Source organism: Dermacentor andersoni, chromosome 1 (genome assembly GCF_023375885.2).
Source record: "Dermacentor andersoni chromosome 1, qqDerAnde1_hic_scaffold, whole genome shotgun sequence".
Taxonomy (NCBI): domain Eukaryota; kingdom Metazoa; phylum Arthropoda; class Arachnida; order Ixodida; family Ixodidae; genus Dermacentor; species Dermacentor andersoni.
Window position 1 is genome coordinate 216,427,231 of NC_092814.1, and position 13,431 is coordinate 216,440,661.

Genomic DNA, 13,431 nt, shown 5'->3' on the forward strand with positions numbered 1-13,431 from the left:
GGCAAAAACTGCAGTGGAGTAACGTGCGGCCACCCAGCCATCCGAAATTAAGTTGCATAAAATAGGAATTTGACATTAGAAGGGAATCATATTTGTGCACAAGTATGAACGCTTGTATTTATCCATGCAGCCTCAAATATATGTTCTTCATTTTTTACAAGCACGCTTAAACGGCACGGTAAGCTACCATCGCAACTTGTTTTTCTATCGAGGGCGTCAGACAGGCGTGCTGAATTTTGCATGTCGAGAAATTTTGTTTGTCCTACTTTACTTATCAGTATTATCTACAATTCAATAGAAAAAGTCAGCGATGGACCACGAGAGGCAGGATGAGTCTATAAACTAAGATAACGTTTGAGACGATAGCGAGAGAGTGATTTCTGGAAGCATATTTTTTACCATGTCACTGCGATACCTATATTTTTTTCCGAAGCAAGATAACTTATGCAAGAAAAGTTAAGGGAAAAATTGTTGCTGCACACTTGCCTATTAACATACTATGACATTGTCTTGCTATAATATCTCCATGCGCTCATTTCGTTATAGCGAGTTGTCGCACGAATTTTTTCATTGATAGAATTTCATAACGTTGGCTGAATTAACCGCGCCATTGCGTAAATCCCCATGAAAATATCTCATTTCACATATACTGGGCGCCCCAGCTAACGTTAGCCACACTGTTCAGTGAAAAAGAAAAGAAATATTTCGAAAGATGGCGCAAGATACAACTATAAAATCTACGGTATTCGATCGTCAGTGGTGTGACGACCGTACATTGAAGGTCTTAAGATCGTGTCTCATATCGCGCTTTTGAAGTCGTTTTTTTTTTTTGTTGAACAGCTTCACTAACATTAGCTGGGCGACCATATATAGAGCGAACGTCAAAGCTCGTAAGGAACATTGATTAAAAGGGAGCATTCGTGCATCTCTGATTGTAATACCAGTACATAGGTGCTGGCGAAGTTGCTTATACAGGGCGTCCCAACTATCATGCACCAAGATTTAAAAATATACAAATGCCACATAGCTGGACAGAACCAAGGTAATGTTGTTTGACGTCGCTTGGAGATACTGAAATTATTTGTTTCATTCCGCCTAATTACATAAGTAGTACTAATTAATCAAGCTCTCAAATGTTATAATTAAATGAAAAGTGTAAATGAGAAAATTGTAGAGCAACATGAAAAACTCCAAATACGGCTTTCTGTTGCTAATACGGGCTACATAAAAGTGTTTTTCCGAGTTTGAGAGACGCTCGCGAATACGTGCAAAGTGCCTCCCGCGGTCAGTCGCACGGCAATTTTTTGTGTGTTCGCGGGCTTCTGCCATGCTTGGAAAAACACTTTATGTAGCACGTGTTAAGCAACAGAAGTTTATTAATTAATTAAGACTACTTATGCAATTAGGCGGAATGGAAAAAATAACCTCAGTATCTCCAGCCTAACAACATTACCTTGGTTTTGTCCAGCTACGTGGCAATTGGATATTTTTAAATCTTGCTGCATGATAGTTGACGCACCCTCTATATACATCTGTATTTGCTTGTCCATGCGTACATGTGTCTGTGAAAGCGTGTTTGAGCAATTTCAGCTACACTGTTTTTGTTTAATATTTATCCGAACTTTTGTGTGCGTGCAGACGTGCAAATAATTACGTGCCTCCAGCACTGTATACATACATATATTTCTTTTTGATTCTTCGCTTTGCATGTATAACCTCGCTGAGCGTTTGGAGCTATTTATGGTATTTACAAGCAAGCACGTTTCAATCTGGTGCATTAGCAACAAATGGTATATGATGGGGGTCATCTGAGAGTTTTTTGGTATGGTATTATTGAGAAAGTTTTCGCCGCACACTTAAAACACATGAAGACCGAAGCAATATTGTCAGGCAGATCATTCTGAGTATCGTCGCGTTCTTGCTTCAGTATCCCTGTGTTTGGTTATGTGTCACGACGAACTCGGTGATAATGTCGCACCAATGACATTTGCTTAGTGTTTCTGCTATAGGTGAGTTTCGAGAACTGTAACCACTGCACTGCTTGTGGGTACAGTCTAGTCCCTGTGTCCCACGGGCACTGTATGTGACAAATGTCGTTGTCGTGCTGGTGCTGTTAAATGCAGCGCACGTCATCTCCAACAGTGGAGCACACTGCCTTTGCCAGCTATCTTAGTTTCGGCTGGCGGACCGGTCAGCAGATCCGTCCTAACGTTTTTTTAGCTTTTAGTCTGCTTACAGTATCTTTTTTTTTTTACATTTCAATGACGCGGATGTAAATGTACATGGGATGCTACGGAAGCCACACACAAACACACACGCGCGCGCACACGTACACACACAAGAGAGAGAGAGAGAGAGAGAGATAAGAATACAGGAAGGCAGGGATGTTAACCAGTCAATAGTCTGGTTGGCTACCCTACACTGGGGGAAGGGAGAAGGGGAAGAGAAAGAAGGGAGAGAGAAGGTGTAGGTATGTGTACGGAGAGCACTTCAGTTAAAGTCGCTCGAGCAAACCAGAAGTTCTGAGAAAACACAAAAGTGCCTTCACTGCCTTCTGAGCCGATGATCGGTCGGGACGGTGCTCTAATATTGTCTGTTCACTCAGAGGACGATCGTCTAGTTTCCTCAATGTGTCGGACAAATACTGTCTTTGTGCTTGAAATTGAGGACAATGGCACAATATGTGGTCAATGTTCTCCTCGCATGCGCATACACACACAAGAAAGCAGTCACCGCAAAGCGACCTACTGCAGCCTACCATCCGACAACGTTAACAACCCGCGTCATTATCAAAGACGCGCATGCGCTCTGCGCACAGTGCTTCGATTGAATGTAACGGCCGCTGAGCGCCTGCTAGCCCCACTCAAACTGTTCAAGGCGTTCAACCGCAGTCCCCGAGGGCGGAAATTTCTCGCGTAAGTGACTATGAAGGGCGAACTTGACAGCTCTTATATAGCGAAGACATCGCGGATGATGCGTTCCACAGAAAGCGCCCAACCTCCACACCATCACTGGCCCCATGAGCAACGGTATATGGACGAACCGAACGCACGGCCTGCAGGTAATGACCGCAAAGTGCTCCGGGTCGACCCCGCTTCACACACGCCTGGCCCGTGGCCCGCACGAACCGCAACGCGCTAACGAGGGGCGGTGCCGATAAAACACCCGCATCAAAAACACCGTGCATTTGCTGTCCGCGCCCCTTCACGCAAGCGTCACGCGTCAATCACGCGAGAAAACGCAGAGTCTCGTCACGTGCATTGCTGAAGGCGTGGCGCCTGCGCCCGTACAAACTCGCTCTTTAAGAGCATAAAAGCGCGGGTCCACGCGTCTTCCGCATTGTTCCGTCGAGCACGGTGCGTATTAGGGCGAGGAAAAAAGAACGGAAAGAAAGAAATGGAAAGCTGCCCTGTCTATAGAATGCGCTCGTCGACCAAGAGGTCAGGGATGAATGTTCGGCGCCGCCGACGAGCTGCTCTTCTATCAATGGTTTCCTCTCATCGTCAAAACTCTTGCACGCACTGTCTCCCTGACTTCGCGCCTGTACAGTTCAGCATTGAGAAAGAGGAGATAACGTCTTATGCGGGACCACATAACCTATACCTATATATACCACAGATGCAGTAGACGATTGTCAGCACTGAAGCAAAGCGATCTTATCTAGTTTGTATTTGTTGACGAAACATGGAAACTGAAAACGAAATGAAAAGGAATGGAGGATTCTGGTAGTTTTTAACGTTACCGATATATTAGCTTTGAAATCGACCTTTGACTTTACTTTTTTTGATAAAGAAAGATAACATTTTATTGAGAGAAAGCCGGTCGGTCATGTAGCAGTAACAGTTTGTTGAGATTTGGCGCAGTCTTCCCGTAAACGGAATTAACAATGCACCTTTCAGGAATAGAGAGGAGAGTAGAAAAAACAAAGACCGAAAACCGGGAGATTAGGCAGTGTAAGTGTCGGCGGGCTACGCTTTGTCTACCCACGAAAAGCAGCCGCATTCTGACGAAACCAGGAATCTGAAAGTATTTGTGTAGGATTTTTGTATTTTTTTAGCCATCTTTTTTTTTTTTGTTTGTTTTCATGAAAAGAATGTAATGTATCGCGACACTCGTGTTCATTTCAGCACGCCTGTGCTATTTGCGTTTTGCGTACGGCTTGCGTGCTCAATTGTTGTAGGACCAGAAAGCTTCGTCAAGTCATACGACCTTTAGCTTCTGCTTCTTTTCTGTTGTATTTCGGATATAAATTCAATTCGATTCAATTTCGCATTAGTTTCTCTCTCTCTCTCTCTCTCTCTCTATATATATATATATATATATATATATATATATATATATATATATATATATATATATATATATATATATATATATATATATATAACTAGTATTTACAGTCGGGAAGAATAAAAGCCACTGCTTAATCGATCACGGCGGTTTCCAGCGCATCGCTTGTTTGCAGGCCAGAAAAGTAAAATAAATATAATGCCTGCAAAGGCTCTTGACTTGCAACTCTGTAGGGCGGGATTCGAAAAACTACTTATGCGCCACTAAGAAAAAATTCTGCGTCGTTCAACTGCTTACAATAGCTGATGGTCTTTGCGAAACTGGTCGCAGCTTGAGGTAATCTCCTGGTCAAAGTGCGCCTTATTGAATGCAGGTACAATGCGATGGGTCGTTCTCAAAGTGGCTGTTCTTTCTAAAGGCCATACAGTGAATACATATGGGGGCGAGAAATCTGCTCAGACTTGCTTAGGTCAAGGGCAAAGTTATTTCTGGGTGCAAATCGGCTGCTGGCAGACACCGTTTAAGGAACGTCAATGTTGGCCTACTTTTGCATAGTTCATGGAAAGTATAGATGTTGCATTTCAAGTTTTTGTGTTTGTTCGTTGAGTGCTTTCGATGAAAATGTTGCAAGCGCATGCAGAAATGAAATATACCGCTAAAAAGGGCTATTTTATTGTTGCGTATTCATCTATGCGACTTGTTAAAACCCATCATGCCTTTTCTGTTGTGTAAGCTATTATCTTCCTTGTCTGTATGACCTGACTTTCAGTCTCAGCATAGCATGGTATTTGGACTGTTTGAAGACTTCTCCGTCTTTTTTTTTTTTTCGTTAACAATGCTCTTTCCATGTTGTAGTTACACCTTTGTACAAAGTGTGCGCTGTTTTGTTTTGTATGGAGGAGTCTTGTAGCAGTTATCTTTATGTATAAATCATTATTTTCGCTTCGTGGCTTTGTTCACTGCTTCGATTCCATGTTTGTTTGTGATTTGATGAAAACCAGATGAGACGCACTGGTGTGATCGTACTTGCATTACTGTGGCGTAAACGTGAAAAAATAAATGTATTTAAACGAGAACTGAGCCTTGTACAAATCTTCTTCTCTGCCGTGGTTCCTACTGCTTTATCGACAACAAAGACAATCCAGCAATTGGACTGGCGTAGTTTTGCGGTGACCTACGTCGCAAGAAATTAGCGTGATTGGTGTCTGCTGAAACCATCAACATCCCAATGCGAGAGGGGCCTTTGATGGCATAAGTGCACTCGCCGCCTCCCGCCTTATTTTGTGACGGTGCGCACGCAAGCAGGAAGGGAAAAAAGTGTTTACGTTACAGCAAGTACTAACAGCAGCGTCGAACTAAGCACAGCTAAACTAAGTCTGACTTTATTTGTTTCTTTAAAGAACAGACGTTCACTGCCTGGATATGATCAACGCCACCAGCTTTTTCGACGATGGCGAACATGCTTGTTGAAGCTCTATACTGCAACCGCTTGTCGTGCTTCCGCCAAATGATCTCAATACCGAACTATGTTGATTGCTTTTTGTTCGTTTATTTGTTTGTTTTTTGCAGCCTATCTGTACCACTGCAAAACAGGCACACTATGGAAGATGCCGATGACAGCCGCCGCCAAACAGAGCAGGCAAGCATTCGTTGCATTTTCGAATCCTCCATGCGTGATCCATTAGGGTGGCCCACTATTAAACCTCTTCCGAACATAAAAATGTGAAAAAAAAAAAAAAAACGGAGTGAGCCCGTGGGGACATGCAACTGGAGAGAGAAAAATCTGGGAAGCACAAGAGGATAGCATTCACGTGGAGGCCACGATCACAATGCACACGACGCCGTCAGCCGACGGTTGACTCGCGTGGCCTGTGGGAAGTGCTGCAGGACCTCGCACAACGGTCACCGTGCGCGCGCCAGGCAGAGGAACCGCTCGCTGCTCGAGCAGAACGAGCGAGGCCACGCGCACGCTTACGTGCTTAGCAGGTCGATTAGCGTCGGACCGGGGCCCGTAACGCACCTGCACGGTTCATTTGCCGCACCGCGGTTCGCGGCGGCGACGACAGAGCGGTGCTAATCCGGTTTCGCACGCCTGCTACTGCCGCTCCCACGCAGCCTCCCGTTGCATAGAGGGGTGCGCAGACGCGTCGTGACCAGCGCACGGTGCGATTCGGCGTCCGGCACGGCCTCCGACGCGCCGCAACGGCCGCCGGAAGCGAGGCGTTTTGCCGTACCGAAGCGCCGGATAGGACAACCGGTGCAGTTTTAACGCGATAGCGTTAAGGAGCCCGTGACGCAGAAAATCCGGCGCCTGCGTCTCGCGTCGGACGTCGTTTCGGCAAAAAAAGACAATATTGTACCACCCATAACCAGGCCATCCGTCTGATGCAAGGAATTTACCGAACTAATTGAATTTCTCGAGCTAAAATACGTGGAAAGATTACGAGATACACACAACCTATAGACATGATAGCTCTCGCATTGTAATTTGATTATACGAGAAAACATAATTCGGTTACGCGAAAGCTCAAAGAAATCCCTTTTCCAGTGTTTCCACAATTCACAGACCGACCGCGACGTCCGCCATTTGCGCACGCCGGCTCGTGGCTGTCTAGGGGACCACGGAGTGGCGCACCCAGCTCCTGGCAATACCTCCAGCTGGCGCTCGTCTCCGCCGCATCGCGGCCCACGCAAGAGGCCGTGTTTCTACCACAACGCCCGCCTTCGTGCATAGCGTTCGCGGCCAGCGTTTGCCGGTAAATATTACGCTTACATACGCGTCCAGTTGCCGGGAAGCGCGAGAAGCAGTCAGGGATCTTTGAATGCTGTCGCGTTCTACTTTAAAGGCGAAGCCTTAAGCGTCCTCGAAATTTGTTCATCGCCCGACGTGTCCGACAATTGCTCCGTAGTTTGGACGCAGCCAATGACAGCGCGGCTGGTGTGTGCCGTTTTCAGACGTTCCCTCCACATAGGCGGTGTGGGCGGGCCGGTTTCTCGCCGCTTCTTTTCTGCTTTTTTCTTGCCAACTATAATTCGTTTCTGACACCAAGTAGTTTTAGCGGTTCACTAAAGTTATCCCGAACGTCTGCCTATTCTGCAAAGCAGCGCCTAGTACATTAGCGCTGGCGAGATGGGGAGCCGCGATGCGAGGGCATTTCTCAGGTAGAGAACACACCGACCGTCTGGGCGAGGCCGCTTGCTTGGCTTGCACGTTTGTCTTTCGCATCGACGGCGTTTAGTAAACTAATTTAATTTAACTACGGGCGATATAAGTGTAAGGTGTTAATGGTGTTCGCCAAAATTTGCCAACGACTACGACCCTCCCTAATGCGAAATTTGAGCGCAGCTCTATACGTGTTTTGATTTCGCGATACATTGGCTAGCGTAGGCAATTTGTCTCATGCGGCACTTTCCAAACGGAATGAAGTAGGGCGCGGCGGCCTCGCTAATCGCGAGAGGCGGCGCGTAGGTGACGCGTGGGCGCAATTCACAGCAGCCGCCGCAGACAGACCTCCTCTCATGCAGCGCTTTGGCGCCATCTCGTAGCCATCGTCGCCGCAGAGTCCGTGTTGCGCGACACTACGTATTCTAAAGCTTTCACCATACCCTCCTCCTCCGCCTTCCGCCTCATGGTTCCGCTGCACCCTCTCCTCCGCTTTCCTCCTCGCGCTCTCTCGCTATCGCCGTATTTCATCTCCGGCTGCGCTCCGCGTTCGCATTCGTCCTTCACTGCGCTCGTTCGCCCGATCAGGAGGGACAATGTCGACGCTCGCCGCAGGAACAGGCATCTACGAGCTGCGCTCTAAAATAAGGGCTCTTCGACGAGCTCCGTCTGGATTGCAAACACCGTCGGCCGCGGCGTCCACCGAGCTAGGCTTACCGGTTCTATCGCTGGCTGTCAGCGAAGCCGTCAGTGGAGCACGCGCCATAGTGAAGTGCTTTGTCGCTTGCGCAGACATAAATGTTCCCGTAAAGCGAAGAAGCGTCGTGCGAAGTTGCTTATTTTCTACTTCTCGACTAGGATATGAGGTCTCTCGAGCGTACAAGCTGGGACGCTGGATCTGGGCAGAGTTTACATAACGCTCGCTCGTTCGGATTCGCGTCGAATATATCCTGACTCATCGTATGCTGCATGTCGTTTTATTCAGGAAGCTTAGTACGCCGGAGCATGCAGCGCCGTACCCGCACATCGGATGGGACGCCGAATCGTACCGTTTGTCTCCTGCGTAAATCAGCGCAACGATATGAAAGGAGTAGTGACCAGCCTAGGTAACATCAATAAATGGGAGCGCAACGACTCATTTGATTAAATCGCTCCCATCAAGGTGATTTTTCTTTTTTCTGTGGTTCTTCACGTCTTGCACAGAGAAACCCACGATGGCCACATGTATGATCTCTCTGACCTGTTACCTCAAGTATTTAATGAACCTTACGCGTGATTAAAAGCGAATATGTGTGAGTGTGCAAGGTACTGTCGCGTTAAATATGAGCTGCAACACGGCGCCCATAGTCGAAGGGCCTCCAAGACTGCAAGGCGTCTACGTCACACAAAAAATTGGCCTAAAAAACACGAGTAATTGGAAGGGTGTTCAGTTCTGTTTCGTATGCGTTGGCGCAGCGATGTAATCTTGGAGCCCTTTCAACGACGGGTACCGTGTTGCAGGTCATATCGAACACGTCTGTATATGCTGTCTACGTCTATAGCTAGACCAAATATATAGCTTTGTATGCAAGGTTTTTATTTAGCCGCCGTTTGACAACAGAAAACCACAGCCAGTGACTCGCCGCGGCGGCTAACCAACACTAACTCAGTTGCGGTATGCCTAAAGGTGCTTGGATAATGCTTTCATCGGTGACATGGCAGTTAAAAGAAAAGAGGCTCTGAAAAGCTACACCGGAGTCTAGAGGTTTCACTTTTAAAATGATTAATAGGCGTACCCTACGAGGTCCAGTCATCCTCGTGCTTGCTGATCCAAGTACTATATAGATTAACTTTAGCCGCAGCGATGTTTGAGTGGTGTACTATAGAAGCGGCAATAGTGCCCCAATTGCCAACTATCAAGCACGAGTAGTGCGCAGCAAATCTCCACATTTTTTATGTGTCTCAATTACTGATTATTCATTCAGCGTATTCTGAGTTTGTTCTAAGCCTGAGTGCTTAGGTCACGCTTGCTTGGCGTTACCAAAAATAATTGCATACGTTAACTTTCGTTCAGTCACCCCTGTACATTGTAAGATAGTCTCATTATGGCCGCGGGCTAGTCAAGCTGCTTAAACTAGTTTTTTTTTTTCTCCGTAGAATATGTTTCCACACTGTACTTGAGAATAAATAAAGTGATTTAATTTTTTTTATCATTTTTTTCTGGCGTTGCTCCCACGCCATCCCGCGCGCATGACAGAACGCTCGCAGTCGCGACGAAGATGGCATGCGTCTTTCTTGTTTAAATAATATTGCTCAAAAAAAATATGGACATAAGAGAAGAAGACACACCCAGCGCTTGGTGTCTTCTTCCCTTAGGTCTGTGCGGTTTTTTTGTTGCGCAATATTACTTGAGTTATGGATTACCAACTTGCCCGGAATGCTGCTCTCATTACGTCTTTCTTGTTCCCGCGGATTTGCTCGTTAACAGTAACAGCAACTCAACATGCGAATGTCGCATACACGCACGACAGTACGATGACAGCGCCACCCTGTGTCCGTCGCTGTAAGCTATACGTGATGAGGAAAGACGCACGCACCAGCGAGCGGCCAGGGCCTGCACGCTCTTGACAGCTGTCAGGTGTCGGCCAGTCGGAACTGAAAAAAGTGAAATGCAGCAGCTGCAAACGAGAACGAGCCTTTGCTGATGTAAAATGCCTGCCGTTCGACCCGTCGCCACGCGACGAGAAAGGCTTCCGAGTCCATTCTGCAAATCCATCCTTGCCGAGAAGCTCTCTTGTCACTCCGGCTGTCATCGCATCGTAGGAGGTCGCGGCTCGCCAGATCCAATATAGGCCGCGTAACACCGCTCGCGTAACGAAGAAGCGTTCGGCGGGTCTTGCGAGGTCGGCGCACGGGAAAACACGCTGCCATAGTAGGACTGCCTGTCAATTGCCAAGTAGTGAAGGCATTTACCATCAAAGTGGGAGCGCACATAGGGCGTTGGCCGTGTAGTCGCCGGTGATGGATAAGTTATTAATCTTGACAATAGCCAGAGAGTTCGCAGCACAGTGTTCGTTCCTAGCACTTTCGCAGCCAGTTAGTACCACTCATGCGTGAACAGAATGTATTAGTCGCATGATACTCGACGAACAGACGTCACAACTGACACCCTTCATGGGCGTGTCACGCGTGCGGTATCGTGCAGAATATAATATTACGTGGGACACACCCACCAAGTCTACAGGTCAAAACAAAGGTAGAAAATATCGTTATACAAGAAATCTAAATATGGCACTGGAAAAAAGGAGATGCCTTCAGTTTATGTTAGCATATATTCTTGGCCTCCTTGTCTATTCTCACAAACTTGTTCCTGGTTTTTCTCTCAGCTTCTCCACGTAACATAACCTTTCTCCATAACAATGTCAATGGAATTCGACACTGTCAACAATATCTCGAGATTATATATGCGAATCACGACTCCAAGAGTCGCGCTAAATATTGAGGACCAGAAGCAGAAGCGCTAATTCTGTTACGCGACCGTTAATTCGTGTTTTATGATTAAGTTGCCAGCCATCTAGCAGTACTGTGAAGCTGACAACTAGAATTTTAATGAAACTGTCATTGGTTGCACTACATTTTTATTGTTCTCTTCGTCAGGGGATCTTACTGCATCAGTTTAACAGCTCTCCCATTATAACTGTATTGTTAGCGGTTTTTCTTTGTTTTCTTCTTTTCATTTCCTTCGTGTTCTTTTTTTCTTTTTTTTTTGCTACCTTAGGACAATTAAAATGCGTCCCGAATAAAGCTCCATAGTTCCGCCAAGAAATAAATCGTTTTGAAGGCTTTATAAAGATAGCTGTCGCCAATGTCATAAAGGTTATTCAATAAGCATTACCAGGGTAAAAAGGTGACGTCGCAAAAAATGGCGCATGTTGTTCCAGGTCTCACGTATGCTTGCAGAGCGGCACAAGGTGGGTACAAAAGTGTCGGCAAATAACTAAAGCTGGAGGAAACAGCCTCATTCATTCCTCGTTTTCGTCTAAATCCGACATGCAGTTTCTTGTCTGGAATGAAGTAACTGGCTTTGTTCCTAGGGCTGGAAATAGCTTCAATCTGAATGTGAGCATCTGTAGATGTACGTGCTGTTTGTGTGGCCACTGTGTATACCCAACGCCTTGAATACCACACCTGTCCATCAGCCAGGCTAATTAACCTCATCACCTTCTTATTAAAGTAAGGATTTCACACTCCAGTCAGAGCATTCATTTTACATGTGCGCGTTATTCCAAACAAAAGCAGCCTTAACTGTTCGCTATGTCTAAGGTATCTGCAGAAAGGGAACGCAGTAACCTTTCTTGGTTATTTTAAGTTAATGAAAAAGATAAGAACGGATAAATGATTCAAAAGATCTCTCCTTTGACTTAATTTGTGACGTGATACCTACGTCCTCGGCTGTCGTTGGTATTTGCTCATTTGTTTGCTGCTATTACATTTAGTCAATTATAAAACATTCTTTTAAATACGAGGTACAATGACAGGCAGCAGCGCACGCCACCGTCCAGTGCCGAGGGGGCACGTAAACGGGAAGCTAATGCAGCACCGAGCTGCTGGCGTCTGCCGGCTTCGACGTTTAGTTGATGTTTCTCTTATCCGGCAGATGGCGCCACACAGGTCGGCGGCGCGAGCTACCCGCGTTTACTGCGGGCCTTCATCTTCTCTTGGGAGAAGTTGCTGCAGTTGCCGCTTCAGCCTCCCCATACTTTTTGAGCGACGGCGTACTGCCGCCCGTTTGGACCGGCTGGTTTGGTTTGTTAACGCGTCGCTTCCTAGCCCGCTCATGGAGTGCAGTTCTATTGTGTTAGATAACACACACATTATGCACTTGGAAGTTCTTTGCTCCGATGAGGGTATTCTCCACGAACCGGCCAACCTGATACACAGAGCGCTGGCGCAGTTCCCGAAGCTCGCACCTCAATGCTCACGCAGCATAGTAAATCCCACCAAATCTGAAACGCTTAACAACAACAACAACAAGAAAAAAGAATAAGAAAAAAAAAGAAAAACAGAGCGTGCTCTCTTTTCCTCTCTTAGTTCCCTCGACCTTGCACCATATTCTCTCTTCCGCGCCACCGCGAATCAAGCCCCATTGTTCCCTGCGACTACATCGTAACCCTCAGACGGAAGCGAAGGCAACGACGCGCGGCGATCGCAGCACGTTCAGCCAGTAAACGGCGGAGAAGAAAATCGAGCAGCAGGCGGCGCCGTCATGCCGAGCGAGAAAATTGCGCGCTTTTGTGCTCCGTCTTGAACACTTGACGCGAGGTGGCGGTGCCGGCGAGATAGTCGGGGTGAGCCAGCGAGCGGAAGTTTCCCCTGGACGTGGCAAAGGCCACATCCCGCTGAGCTTGGACTGCACGCTGCAAACTGGCGCAAATCGCCCACAACGTTGGAGCACCAATAAGGCACGTTGCGAGAAAGAGACCCGTTATGTGGTCAGCGGGTGTACGATCACCGGTTAGGGCATCGTTGCTTCTGCCTGCCGCCTTCTTGAATGGCGCGTAGTGCTGAAAATAGGTCAAAAGTAAAGAAGTATGCGCTGATGCTAGACAGACGAAGATGGAGAGCATCGCTCGATAGCGCTTATGCTACCCGCTGAGCTTTTACGAAGAGACTTTTCGGGGTCCGCCAAAGTGTGGCGGTGTCCTAAAACGAGAACGGAGGGGGATCGCACGCGTTGTTGCAATCGAGTCATGCGGCTTTGTGGGCAGCTTCGTTCGCACCAAGGCGACCAAAAGAAAAGAACGCGATTGTCTACATGCGCACACTTCTTCGGTGCGATAACCGGCTGCCTGGAAAAGAAGTGCGTCATATACACCCGTGAGTACGGAAATAGAGGACGCTGAAATTCGTTCTGAAACAATGGCTACTCTGCATTCTTTAATTCTAGTCAACCGTGCTTGTATTACCGCGATAGCGTTAAGGGTCCCCGTGCCGCAGAA